Here is a 15287-nt window from a genome sequence, read left to right as displayed (position 1 = left end):
AGCTCTCCACTCTAATTTATGAAAGTTATAAGTCCCTCTAAAGTCCTTTGTATTAACTATGATTAGTGATGTATCCTTTGTGTCCTACAGATTATAACAGTGGTCTTGGCAAACTCTCTGGGTCACCCAGTAAATAATTGTTTGCTTCAGATACAGAGCTTTGGATTATCTCCAGTCAAGAGGATTGTGTTTCACTGGAAAATCTCTCCCATGGTCCTTCAGCCTGGCTCTTTGAGTCTGTTTCTGCTGTTCAGCCATTCTCTTACAGAATAACAACTGACATCATCACTTAAAAAGGATCCCAGTGGCCCATGAGCTGGTCGGTGCCCTGATTCCATGTGAGGGAGGGAAGGTGACTGATATTTTCTGAACTAAGTTGTCTCATGTTTTCACAATAACATTAGAAGGTTCTATTGCAATTTTATAGATGAGTAAACTGAGGTACAGAGAGGGTAAGCCTGGTGTCTCTGACTGTGAAGCTCATGCTCCTTTTGTGTCACTGTACCTCTCTTCTTCCATCCAGACTCAATCTCCCAAGGTTTACCGTTCTTAGAACAGTGGAGATCTTCATTTCCCTTGGTAGAGACGTCACTATTTTCACCTTGTGTTCAAAATGACATTCATTCTTGTTGTTCAAGGAAATAAAAGGTAAAATACAGGTTTTTAAAAGGCATGTATGTGTGCAGGTGTGTGAATTTAGAACAGAAAGCCAAGGCAGGCGTTCCCTTCCTCTGACCCTTGTGTGTGCGTGAAGACAGGGCTCTTCTAAGTCAAAGGGTTGTGAGAGGTGAACAGCTTCCACCTCCAGTCTGATGAGGCAGAGGAGCAAAAGTTTGCTGATAAACTGGGTCATTGATTAAGCCATGCGGAGATCCCAGGAGCGGGGTGTGGCAGCCCTCCTGAATAAAGAGGAAAAGGCTAGTACGAGTATTACCAGGAGCTGGTTGGGCTGGGGAGACTGGTCAAGCCTTCTCACCAGAAGCAAGTGATGAGGAGATACATTTTCTCCTTTGCATTTTAACAAGCTGCCTTACTGTGGCTTTCTGTGCCTTAAGAGAGACCAACATGTACTTACTAGAGACTTCACAAAGTTTAAATGAAGATACAGGCTCTCGCATCAATCTAAGAAACAATGTTATAAAGCACATAATAAGACAAGTATAATATGGTCAGATTCTAAGCGGGCACATTTTTCATTATGAAAAAAGCATTTCTACAATGTGTTCAGAATCCAGTACTGTAAACATGCAAAGTATTATGATGATCATTATTCAGCACAGAACGGGGATCCTGGTCCATCCTCCCTGGAAACTCATAGAGCTGATATGAAAACTAATTAGTTCATCCTCTATAAAGAGCTTTCAACTCACTGGGAGAGAGACTGTCCAAGAGCAATGAAGTGTTTAGGCTGTGATTAATGTGCGCATGTTAATCTCTGAAAGTACAGCTCAGTACAGCTCATCCTGATTTGAAACAGGGCCAGGATGCTGAGTCCCTCTACTTCATGAGCCCTGCTGCCACAGGTATTTAATAACTCGGTGTCAGCAGGATCTTGATTTAACACCTGCCCTGAGACTGTTGCTACCACTGGGTGAAAGGAAGAGGTAATTACAGGCTGCAGTGTCCCTATGCAGACGCCCTAAAGACGGGGAAATCAATACGCTCTTGAAAAGATCTCATAACTACTTCCTTTCTCGACACAGTTAAAGCTGCCTCTTCCTTGTTTTCTGAAGCTCTTAAGGTGGACTTTTATTTCCATAAATTGCCAAATGTATGATATAAAAGACTACAAATTGATCTAAAACTTACAAAACTCAGAAATATGGCAACAATATCGGTGCACTTAACAATCACAAATATTTTCTGAGTGCCTGCTGTGTTCCAGATACTCTTCCAAACACTGGAGGTAAACAGTGAGCAAAGGCAATAGAACCCCTGTCCTCATGTAACTTACATTCTAGTGTGAGGAGGAAGCTTACACTGCTCCTTCATGCATTCTGCATTTATTTATCAAGTGGCTCCTATGGACAGGGCACTCTCCTCCAGATTGGGGAGACCAAGCTGAATTAGAAAGTGTCTTCTACCTCAGAGTAGTGGGAATTTTAAGGAAACCAACCTTTCCAGAAGAGTAAACATTTTTTTAGTTCACAGGCTGTACAAAAATAACTGTTGGATGGCTTCAGCCTGTGAACCACGTTTTATCATAGATCCCTGATCTACAGCAGACTCTGGATCAAGGAAAGCTTCACAGAGAATGTGACACTATCCACATTTTTTTTTTTTTTTTTTTTTTTTTTTTTTTTTTTGAGACAGAGTCTTGCTCTGTTGCCCGGGCTGGAGTGCAGTGGCGTGATCTCGGCTCACTGCAAGCTCCACCTCCTGGATTCACGCCATTCTCCTGCCTCAGCCTCCCGAGTAGCTGGGACTACAGGCGCCCACCACCACGCCTGGTCAATTTTTTTTTCCCCGGTAGAGACGGGGTTTCACCGTGTTAGCCAGGATGGTCTCGATCTCCTGACCTTGTGATCTGCCCACCTTGGCCTCCCAAAGTGCTGGGAGTACAGGCATGAGCCACCACTCCCAGCCGACTCTATCAGAATGTTTAAACAATAAAGTGACCAGGCTAGGAAAAAAAAGTTTCATGGGTGTGGGGATTGGGAAAGACATTTCAATTTGAGGAAAAAGGCTAGTATAAAAAATGGTTGGAAACCATAGGATTTTATGTCATTCCGTAAAAAACAATTTGGTAAAAAGCTAACATTTTAGATTGTGTAGATTCTGTATGTCCTTTTCTTTTTAGAACTAAAATAACGTGTGATCATTAAGAAGAATCAGAACATACATATAAACAAAAGAACATAAAGAACCCCATTATCCTCTCCACACAGAAGAATTACTGATAACTCTTTAGTGCATATCTTTTATTTAGTTTTTTAATTTTTCTGAGACTCGCTCTGTCACCCAGGCTGGAGTGCAGTGGCACGATCTCGGCTCACTGCAACCTAGGCCTTCTAGGTTCAAGCGATTCTCATGCCTCAGGCTCTCAAGTAGCTGGGATTACAGGCATCCACCACCATGACTGGCTAATTTTAAAAATATTTTTAGTAGAGACGGGGTTTCTTCGTGTTGGCCAGGCTGATCTGGAAGTCCTGGCCTTAAGTGATCTGCCTGCCTTGGCCTCCCAAAGTGCTGGGGTTACAGGCATGAGTCACTTGTACCTGGTCTAGTGCATCTTTAAAAATTCTTCTCAATACATATTTGAACATATACATAACATTTTTTTTCTTCAAAAAGAAGATAGTTTACATACCGTTAAAATCCTATTTTATTTAAGCAATTTCAAGAACTGTTGGATATTTAGATTATTTTGATTAGTCCTGTCTCTGGTGTTACACACTTTGTTTGTCCCAGCTCTTCCCTTACTATTTAGCTATTGTAACTTTTAACTTTTCCAAAAGCCCTTAGAAGAAATGATTGGCTGACAAACCACAGCTAAAAAGCCATCTCCCAGATAGACTAGAGTTGTGTGGCATCATTGTGGTACACCAAAACTGGAAATTAGGTTCCAAAGAAATTGTCATGTTTACCAAGTTTGTCAGACAAATTATATGACAATCTGAACCACAGAGCATGTATTTGTAAGATTCATTTTTAAAAGCCAGTACAATTTTATCTGAATAAGAAGGCTGATATGGGCTGAGTGTTACAGGAGTCTGTCCTGAGCAACTTAGTGTAAGCTAGGGAATGTGGACTTAATTATGAAAAGCCAAGAGGAGCATCAAAGGAGCTCAAGAGGAGAAGTGACGTGATATTTATATAGGTTTTAAAATTATGACCTCTGTAACCAACAGAAGAATGGATTCAGTGAGGCCTAGGCTGGTGGTGGAAAGACCAGTTAGGAGACCGCTGTAATGATCTAAGAATGAAGTGATGCAGATTGAACGATGAACTCTGTGTAGGTGTAAAGAGGCTGGAACAGATAGAACAGAGACTAGGAAAGCATATACTCCCCAGAATTGGTTACTAGTTAGCTGTAGGGGGTGGGTTGGGGGCACTGGGCAACAAAAGAGAGGAGACTAGCGTGACATTTGTATTCCTAGCTGGGCCATCTGGGTGGTCCAGAATGCCATAAAACGGGGTAGGAAATATAGCAGAAGCAGGTTTGGGAGGGGGAAAGATGAGTTTAATTTAAAACACATGGTGTCTGAGGTGCCTGTCCATTTGAATGTGTGGGTCTAGAATCCTGGGGGTGGGATTTGTGCTGGAAGTAAGGATGTGTGGGTCATGTGTTATGAATAGTATTTAAGGGTAGGGGTTTGGATAAGGTCACTCAGGAAGAGTGTGGAGAATGACAGAGGCTGAGTATGATCAGAGAGGGCAGAGAGAAGTCAGATATGTTGTAAAGCAGAGAGCTGCACTACGGAAAGCACGTTCAACAGCATAAAATGCCTCAGTGAGTCCTAGAGTTAGAAAGTGTTTACCAGAACATCGACCTTGGTGACAGCAAGTTCATGGGACAGTGGAGGTGGAAATCAGATTGTAGGAGTGGTGTGGCACAACTCACCAAGATGAAGAGTGTAGTGTAGTCCTTCAAAAAGTGAGCACACTTCTCTGGTGGAGACTCAGAGGTTCCCCAAAGTCTCAGGATAAAAAAGGCACATCTTCTAGTATGTCATTTTACTTGACATGAGAAAAAACATTTCTCATATAAAGGTATATAAACTTATATCTAAGATCCAGATAAAGTCAACTGAAAACTTAATTCCCTCCATGACAGCTCAAAGTCTTATGCAAGATTTCTGAGAATTCCTGGATGGAGGGGTGGGGGCTGAAGGCTTGTATGCTCATGGTCCTCTTTGGTTTCATACTCTAAGCATGCATCTTGCAAACTTACGATTAATGCCACTATTCCAAACTACATTGACCACATCAGTCCTCATGCTTAACGTCCACAGACTCAATACGGCATGAAATTTTGGGAAATGAAGATGAGGTTGAGATTACAGCAACACAAACAACTTCAAATTGAGTATTAGATGCTCTATGATGAAAAATCCTTTGGCTAACTCACCACCAGAAAGTTATTCCCATGGCTATTTTGTTTTCTTGTTGGTTTATCCCTTCTTTTCCCTTCTCATGATCCTGTTTCATTACCACTGTCCTAGATTACTCTTGAGAATCCCAAATTCTTTCACTCTTTTATGTACTGCAAGTTCAGCTCTCTCCACCCTCCTCCCAAAGGCAGCTCTAGCTCTACCGCTGCACACCCAAATGGGTCAATATGACCAGCAGATACACCTTTTATTTAATAGGAGCCACTCCAAAGTTGTAGTTGTGAATAAAATTTTCTTCCCTTTGGAAAATGGTATATCTCCTTGGTCACCACAAAAACCCTTGCTAAGTCACTCATAATTGGACTATTGCATCGCTGATACTACCTAACTGGTTTCTCTGTCTTCATCTTTTTTTTTTTTCCTGAGACAGGGTCTTGCTCTATTACCCAGGCTGGGGTGCAGTGGCACGATCACGGCTCATTACAACTTCAAAATCCTGGGCTCAAGTGATTCTCTTCGCTCAGTCTCTCAAGTAGCTAAGACTACAGGCATGCAACACCACGTCCAGATAATTTTTAAATTTTTTGTAGAGAATGGGATCTCACTGTATTGCCCGGGCTGGTCTCAAACTCCTAGACTCAAGAATCCCCCCACCTTGGACTCCCAAACTGCTAAGATTACAGGCGTGAGTCACTGCACTCGGCCTCTGTCTCCATTTTTTTCACCCCCAATTTGTCTTCAACAAGCCAGGGTGATATTTTTTCCAAAATTCAACTCTGATCACATCAGTCACCTGCTTAAACTTCTTTAGTAGTAACCCATATTCTACAGAATAAAGTTCATATCCTTTAGCATGGCATATATGATTCTGATCATTTTTCTGCCTCATCTTCCATCACTTGCCCTCAGGTACCCTGTGCTTAAGCCATATTGAGCTCTGGACACACATCTTTGCTTATATCATCTACCTGTTTGGAATTCCTTTCTCACTCTCTATATCTGGTTAATACCTTCTCATCTTCCAAAAGACACTTTGAAAGATGAGTATCTTATTGACCTAAGGAGATGGGGAAAAAGGCATGATTCAAAAGAGCCTTTTCTCTTCTCCACACTCTCCCTTAGGTGACCTTATCCAGGCCTCTATCTTGAAATACCATCATACCACATGACCCCCAAGTCTTTACTCCAGTACAGAATCTACCCCTACAATTCTAAACCCACACATCCAAATGGAAAAGCACCTCAGACACAATATACTTAAAATTGAACTCCTCTTCCTCTTCCAAAATCTTCACTATATCCCACAGTCCTGCATGTAACCGACTGGACAGTCTTCTCTATCCCTATCCCTCCTGTCTTCCCACTGGACAGTTACCTGTCTTTGCTTTCCACACACCTCAGCATTGATGAGGAGTTTTAACAGAGTGCTTGCCACATGAGTTGTTTAGGGACAGTAGCCATGTCTGATCTTGTTAGTGCTCCAGGGCTAAAGACATTTAATAAATGTTTGTTGAATAGATGAATGACTCCTAGAAAATGCAAACTGCTCACATGGTAGTTTTTATAATAGAATTTTGTGTTTCTGATATCGTACAATGGCTACAATTTGCCTGATAGAAAATGCCTCTGGTTCATTCAACACCTTTAGTCAGCATGAAACTCTGCTCTTGCTCCTTAAACACCATCCCCGCTTCCCCACTTCCTTGCTTTTGTTCACAGTGTCTCTTCAGTTCAGAATTTTCTTTTTAACATCTCCTTGGGTCAATAAGCTATTCATCTTTCAAGGTTCACTCATATAAAATTTACTTGTTCCATTCTTCCCTCTAAGTCTTCTTTGTCCTTCCCTCAAACTTTTCTTTTGGTACCTACTATATTTTGCATTGCATTATATTATTTGTATACATGTCTTTTTTTTTTTTTTTTTTTTTTAGATGGAGTTTTGCTCTTGTTGCCCAGGCTGGAGTGCAATGGTGCAATCTCGGCTCACCACAACCTCCACCTCCCGGGTTCAAATGATTCTTCTGCCTCAGCCTCCTGAGTAGCTGGGATTACAGGCATGCACCACCACGCCCAGCTAATTTTGTATTTTTTTAGAAAAGACAGGGTTTCTCCATGTTGGTCAGGCTGGTCTCGAACTCCCGACTTCAGGTGATCTGCCTGCCTCGGCCTCCCAAAGTGCTGGGATTACAGGCATGAGCCACCGCACCCGGCCACGTTTTATCTTCCTACTATACTACTGCATTGATATCCTGGGGATCAGGCACGATATCTTATGTTTGTGCCTTAAAAACTGCAAGGTCTCAATACATATATTCGATTAGATGGAGATAATTAGCTACTCGACAACAATGAAGAGACATCATGACAGTACCCTCTCACCACTCCTCGAGGGTGGTCAACAGTGGTATGGGATGCTTTTCCGTTGTGCAATTACTAGATATTACATGAACGGTGCTGCTCAGCTATAAAGAAAGTCCCAATCAGTCATCCCTTTTGGAACTTCATGACTGAAAATATTTTACTTTCGAAAACCACACAATTAGATGACATGTTGACATACTAAAACGTTTCCAAGCCAAAAAGGGAGGATAGGTGTTAAATATTTTACCCTCAGACACTTTTAGTATATTACTGCACTCTGCAGTAACATGGTAAGTGCCCAAAGTGAACTACTAGAATTGCTGTATTCCATGGCTTCTACCTTTTGAAGAACGATACTGAGATCTGTAGATCAATCTATGGATCAGTGGTGGGCAAGCCAGATAGAAATGCCCCTGAGTCAGAAAACCAACAGTCCATGTGGATGGTCAGATGTGGGCGGACATCCAGTCAGCAAAGAACAATTCTCTGGGCAAGAGAGTCGTTACCACCTGGCCCTTGTCGTAGTGGTGGTGATGGAGGTGGGGGGATGTGTGGGACATGTACAAATGGGGTCCAACCAGAGCAAGAAGTGACCCAGACTCTGGCAATGGGGCATAAGGCACTTGACTACCACCCTTGACAGGGCAGGACTAGGGCAAGGGAAGCTATACTGTAGATCTGAACTAAAGTACAGGCAGGGAGCTAAAGGAGTGGCTCAGAGGGGATGGGTGGAGTCTAGGAACAAGAGTACATCACTGGTCCTGTTTGGACAGTTCAAAAGAAAATGGCCTAAAGCTCCTTATAGAAACAAGGCTCTCCCCAGTGGAGGTAGAGGAATTGGAAAATGATGCAATAGGAAAGGAATGTATTGAAGTCTTATCTTGTGTGTAACAAATCACTTGTCTTCAATTTTGCTTTTACTTACAAATATTTATTTTGAATGCAAAATTTTTACATTGATCAAAAAGGATTGCGGTTGAGAAATGAGGTTCTAGAGGCAAGATTGGCCCCAAAAGTCTAGGACACGGCAGGACCTACGTATGGAGGCTAAAGGGCTCCAAGGAGCATGTCACCAAGGAGCCGCCAACGGAGGCATTTCACTCTACCATCTCACTCTAACACTAGCACATTTTAGGGCCAGAGTTCTAAGGATATCTACATTCACTTGTGCTGACACTCCTCCCTCAAAGACTCCACCCCTTTTCTATGTGAGAGCTGGCGGCAGAGGTCAGGCTGTGTAGTCAGGAATTGCTGTGCAGGCTTCAGTTGGGAGGGTGTTTGGGAAAGCCAAGGGTTGACAACTGGAAAATGGAAGTTCGGTTCTCTAAATAAACTCTCCTGAGGTGAAATTATAGTCTTTAAAACCTTAACTTCTGGAGTTCATTAGACAAATTTGCAATCTAAAGCTGAGGGTTTCATTTTGACATATCTGTTTGTACACTGACAATGCTGCATGAATTTTCAGATGACTAATCACTTGTTCCAGATTGAAGCATTGTGTGATTAGCTTTATAGCCTTTAGAACAAGTTAAACAGTTTTTTAGCAACAGTTTTTTGAGCCATATATTGAGAATATTTTAAAAATTAGGCATGTTATTGAAATGTATACCAATATTCTCACATTAAAAACTGTAGTCACTAGCACTAACTGCTAAATGTCTTTCTCCCTAAATAGAATCTCAGAAGATCCATTAATCACTGTTACATAAACACAAAACAAATGATCTAAAGTCACTTTCAGGTTACAGTTTGCAAGTTGTCCTTCCTGAATCTACTGTGAAATAATTCCCTGTCAAGCTGGGGGTGGGTTGGTGGCAGCACCCAGATTAAAAGCCAATACATTCCTGTGAACAAATTATCCAACAAATAGCAGCTCAAAGGGATGCTTTACATTGAGGCAAAACTGGAAAAATACAGCTCTTTTTTTTCTTCTTAAATTACATTTAAGGGGAAGAGTCAGAGGGAAAATATATTGATACCTATTTGTGAATTTCTTTCTAGAAGTTATACCTCAATCTTCTGCAGTTCTTGCTTTTTCAACATGTTAGCAATTGGGAGTTGTGGTGACTATGCAGGAAACCAGCAACAACTGAAAATATCACATTCAAGAGGAGCAAAATAACACCAACTTTTTTTGTAAATGCTGCCAAGAATTTCTGGTGACTGTCTGCAGAGACACTTATAGAAAATTTAACAGGAATCTCGACCTGTTAGAACTTGCTGGGATGGATTACAATCCTTTTGCCTCAGAAGCTGTCACTAATAAAAGCTGTTTTTAAAGAAATACAAACTTTTTTTTAAAGCAACAAATCCAAGTTGTTCCTGACCTCCTTAAATTAAAAATCACCATTGGGCTCATTCAAAAGTATAAAATAAATATGAAATACTTAAGAAGACACATTGGCAGAGATTACTCTAAATTCACAAAGAAAACTCTGAGGTAATGCCAAATAAATTGTTATGTAATCATTTATTAAGCATGTGGGATTACTCAAACATACCAGTTACCTAATCTAATATTTCAAGTGGAAAAAATATTTCATTGGTGAAGTAGGGAATGGGGATCAGGGATAAGCAAACCAGATAAAATATTTTAAAAATTCTATTAATGTACTCCAAAAATCTGGGGCTGTTCTAATCTTAAAACTTGCCTTAGTGGCTGCTGGTTTAGTTGCATGATTATAATGTATTTTTCTTTCTGTTGCCTTTTTTTTTTTTTTTAAATCAGTGTGACAGCATTTTTCTTTGGGTCTTTGCATGTGCATAAGCAGAAAAATCCCAAGCCCTCCACATTTGAAGTAGGTAATTGGAATAATCATTTTATCATTGCATCCAGACCATCTCTGGTGTCTTAATGCTACCTGGTAGGCAGGGTACTATAGTGGTGAACGGTTTGTATTAAGACAGACTTTATTTTGAAGCTCAGCTCTGCCATTTATTATTAGCTACTTAAATTTGTGCAAATTATTTAATCTAAGTTTCATTTGCTTTGGCTAAAATATTGGGATATCTTGCTTATAGAAACCATTTCATGTAGCGTGCAACACTTCGTAAGTGTTCCCATAAATACTAGTTAGTATTACAAGAATTCTTTTCAACGTGATTTTCCTCAAAGGAAAAACATTTTGGTGATGAAGGTCTGGGAGTGGGGTGAGCACAGCCATGGGACTTTTGGAAGCCCCTGTAAATGGCTTCTTCACCATCATGAAAATGTAGTCCAGTTTGAAACTAGATGAGAACCCACATACCACCACCTCTGTAGAAAGGAGACAGGGCCAGAGGATGCCACCCTCAGGAAGTCAGAGAGCAGTCTACACTGCGAAACGCAAACTAAGTGGCTCAATTGCGCCCTCTGGAAACTGTGTATTAGAAAAACACCACTATGGACTGATATACATATTGTCACTGCAAAGCAGGACGAATACTTTAAGGTATTCTTGTTACTACTAACAAGAAGTCCATGAAAGTTTCACTGTGCACCCATCCTCCAGTATCTATTCGCTTACAAGTTATAGAACCCACATATGAAAAAACAAATCCTCCTCTGTGCATTTTATATCCACCCCCCTCCACTGCCCTCTTAATACCTGCACCTGAAAATTCGTACTCACTGCTGTAATGGGGGACAGGAGGGAATGGCAGAAACTATAAAACAAAATTGCATTGGATAATTTCTCCAAGTTGTCAGCAGAATGAAGGTTATTACCACAATATTCAGAGAAAAAGTAAAGCAATGCTTTGAAGAGAAGCAGTAACTGAAGACTGAGAAGCAATACCATAATTCTCTGAAACCTGTTGTTTCTTCTAGTTGCCTGTTCAACATCATGCAGTTTCTATCTTTTGAGATGCTGCAGGGAACAAAAAAGCCATTGGAAATTTAGGTCTTGAAACCAAACAGTTGAGAAAAACAGTTTTCTACATTTTGAATTTTACATAGCATGATTTACGTTCCTCCATACGAGAACCGGAACAGCTCTAGCAAGCTGCCTAATCCCATTGCCAAGATGCATATTTAGTCAGGCTAGTTCCTCCAGAATAGATATTCATCTAAAAATGCCACCTCCACCTACATTTCTCTCAATAGCATGTTGGACACAGAGCCTTCTGCATGTCCAAAATTCCATGGTTAATGGTCCCTTTTTCCAATTATAAGAGAACAAACAGATGATTTAGCTTTGACAAAATGATTCAAGGATGTGTTTCCTACATCAGTGACTTAAACTTTCATATTTAGAAATAAATTATGCAGCAATTTGATATGAACCATCTTGCAGAAAACAGCCTGTAGCCACCAAATCTTCCAACTAGCCTGTTTTCACCACTGAACCATTATCAGTCTTGTGGGTAACAATTACAAGTATAAATCTCCTCCTTACCCTTTTATTTTACCAACATTTTTCCATTAGATTAGATGCTGAGTGCAGTCATGTAAACCTCCCAAGAATCATGACCTATGGATAAAAAGCTATTTCTCGATCTAAATGGAGTCAGCCACAGAATAATTTATGCATTAGTTCCTTCTCCTTGTACTTAGCAAGTTGTTTTAAATTTCCACAGGTCACGATGGTTCTATAAATATTTTATATACATCAATATACATAAATGTTCTTGCCCATGCATACTAAGACAATCTCTAAATAACATGAAGTAGTTCCAAGACTAGCCTCTCCAGTGACCTGCTAACGCAGGCTTTGTGCTTTTGCACGTTTGGAAGTGGCCTCAGCTGTTGGCACACACACACACACACACACACAAAAAAAAAAAAAAAAAAAAAAAAAAAAAAACCAATGTATCTCTTCAAGAGAGTGTCAAGCTTTTCCAGCTGTCCTTTACTTCTCCACCAATGCATGCCTTTTTGCCATTCTTTCCCAATTGGTCATGTGCACAATTTCTATCCCAAATCCCACTGTGTCAAGGGAACTTAACTATAAATACTTGCTAAGGAAGTGACAGAAGAAAAAAAAAAAAAGCCTGATTTCTCAATGGGACTTAGCATTACATGGTCACATGAATTTCCTGTATTACCATGATCTCAGAGATTAGTACATAGAGAGATTTGTTTTATTCTGGGGTCTATTTCCAACTTACAGTAATAATCATTTAAAATAGTTTGTTTCAGTATAGGACATTAGAGTAATACTTGCATTCAAGTGCATTTATCCATTGGCTTTGAAAATAAATACTTCTGGAAATTTCTGAAGACTCAGGAATATTAAGAGAACATTTCCTTACATTTCTGTTCTTTCTTGTTTTAGTCACCATTTCCCATTAATATTTAAGAAACATGTATATTTAAAAGCTTTCTGGGGAAAACCTTCAGAAAAAATTCCTTTACAGTTTTACAACGCCTACGTCTACCCTCAATTTTGTGGAAAATCTTACCAATGTGAAGACAGAGCGATAGTTTTTCACAAGTTGAAAGATACCCCAAAGTTTATTATGGCAAGCAGTTCACATGTAGGCTCATTACCACAACCCTAATATCACAAGGTAAGACCAAGATACAAAGATAAGGCTACACTGAAGTGTTAACCTGCCATGCAGTGGTAATGGCAACTACATTTCTTTTTTTCTGTACATACAAGTTACCCTATCTTTTCCAACAACCTATCAAATACCATTTAACAGTAGTACATAAATAGTGAAGTAGTCTTTGCAAAGTCTTTACAGAATCAGAACTGAACTCAATGCACCATCTATTTGTTTTTCCTAAGTTGGTCGAATGATGTTGGTTAGTATGATTTAGACAATTTGGAATCAAACCAACCAACCAAAAAAACCATGAAAAATATAGTGATTCCCATAACAAATCAGTTTTTCTGCTGTTTTGAGTTTTTGGAAAACAAAGTGATGAAAGTGCTAAAGCAAACAGGGTGCTAAAGGGCTCATGTGGTGTGTGCAGACTACCTCTCTCTGCACAGTCTAACTGGCCTAAACCATGTCAAGTTAATGCAGTATGTTGGCTATAGAACTTAAGGGCACTGGTGCAGATCTAAATCTGGCTCAGAATCTACTTGAACTTCCTAAACATCTCTGGGCAGCAAGTCCATTATAAGCATGTTCTAGAGCATCCAGATATTCAACCATGGCCAAAGCAAGGCCTCTTAAATAGAATCCTAAGGTCCATTTAATGGTGGTTTGGAAAGAATGTGGTTGAAATACTAAGGCTATGCTTGTATCCACAACGAAGTTCAGAAAACTTAAAAAAAAAAAAAAAAAAGAAAAAGAAAAAGAAAAAACCCTTACACTTGAATGGTCAGGTGTAGTTCTGAGCTTTAGCTACCAAAATTAAGAAAAGGTTTGGCCCTTATGCATTCACATCCTTGCTCAATAAACAAACAAAACACAAATATGAGTTTCCTTCTCTAGAACTAGTTTTCGTCCCTAAAAATGGAGATTCAACTGCATTTCTTAATTCTACTTGCTGAGCATTCCCCAGATCACCAAAATACGCTTACAAACACAAACTCTCCTTTCTGTTCTCTGCCTCCTTAGATTCCCACCCTGGCTTAAAAAAAAAAACTTATGCCAGACACTGACTTAGTGAGCTCAATTATACTTGCCTTTAAGACAACTATAGAACTGAGACATGAACAGCTTTGCTTTTCCATAGTTACCCGGACATAATGCCTTTTCATTTGTTTCTTGTATTTGTGAAACAAATTTTATTTTCCTGCCTCTTTTCCAGTAAGGTTGAAATACATGCAACCAAGTTAGGATCTCCCTCTCTCTCATCAATAATAAAGCCAGAAAGTTGGATTTGAAACACTGTCCTTGTGGTCCTTGGAACAACTCCCGGTCTTTAAATTGACAGTGCAGCTGTTGATCAAGTATTATTCAGAAAATTAATATATTCTTAAACTAATTTTCTGTCAGACAAGTTGATTGTAAAGACTTATACTTATGTCTAAGTAAAAACAATGCCTATTTACATCTGTAAGAAACTGACAAAAATAATTTGGATGTAGAATGAAAAGCTCAACCTCATTTCAACTCTGTACTAGATGACAGAAATGCCCTGTGATGACCAAATGCTTGGGCAATGTAGGGTGACTGCCACCAATGAGCCAAAATACAATCACATGCATCAGAGTCAGAGGCTGGCTCCTCAAAGCAAGCCAGCTTTTCTGGTTAGAGATGGACACAGGATGTTGGCGGCGTCTACCAACACCCAGATGATATGAGAAAGGGTGACATTTGTAGCCATATATCTTTCAGAAACAAATGAAATCTGCAGTTTATCCTTAAGAAAAAAGAGAAAGCCATACAATAGGATTATGGTGCATGAGAAAGAGCAGCTGAACTAGTCAGATCTGGCTTCTAGTAAAGATACTTCTAATTAACCTCAGGCAAGCCCCACGAGCACTGTATGAACACCCTCACCTGCAAAATTAGAGAATAGGTGTGGTGGTGTCCACATGCCTCTGTTCTCATATAACTCAATGGTCTCCAAACGTCTTTCATTTATGAAGAAAGTATTTTAGATTTAAATGATGTAAATGTGGGTGGGGACCTATCCTATCCACTGTTGCATCTTAATGCCCACTACACATTTAGTTCATAATTAAATGTGATGATTTTGATGCTTTAAAAATCCTTAAAATTAGGCCTTGATGAAAATCTTCACACATCTAGCAATAGCTAGACAAGACAAAATTTAGGTCAAGAAATGCTAACCAATTCAAGACAGAAAACAGTGTTTTGTTCAAGTTCCATAATGCAATCTGATACTGCTGAAATTGAACTTTGCTAAATAGAGACTTTTTTTTTTTTTTAATCTTAAGGTAGATTTTTTGTGGTTGTTAAATAATTCAGGGACTACTTCAAGTTTTTAGAAATGCCCCAGTACACAAATATCTGATTAGACTGAAA

Source organism: Mandrillus leucophaeus, unplaced genomic scaffold, assembly GCF_000951045.1.
Source record: "Mandrillus leucophaeus isolate KB7577 unplaced genomic scaffold, Mleu.le_1.0 Scaffold5, whole genome shotgun sequence".
NCBI classification, from domain to species: domain Eukaryota; kingdom Metazoa; phylum Chordata; class Mammalia; order Primates; family Cercopithecidae; genus Mandrillus; species Mandrillus leucophaeus.
This window is presented reverse-complemented; position numbering follows the sequence as displayed.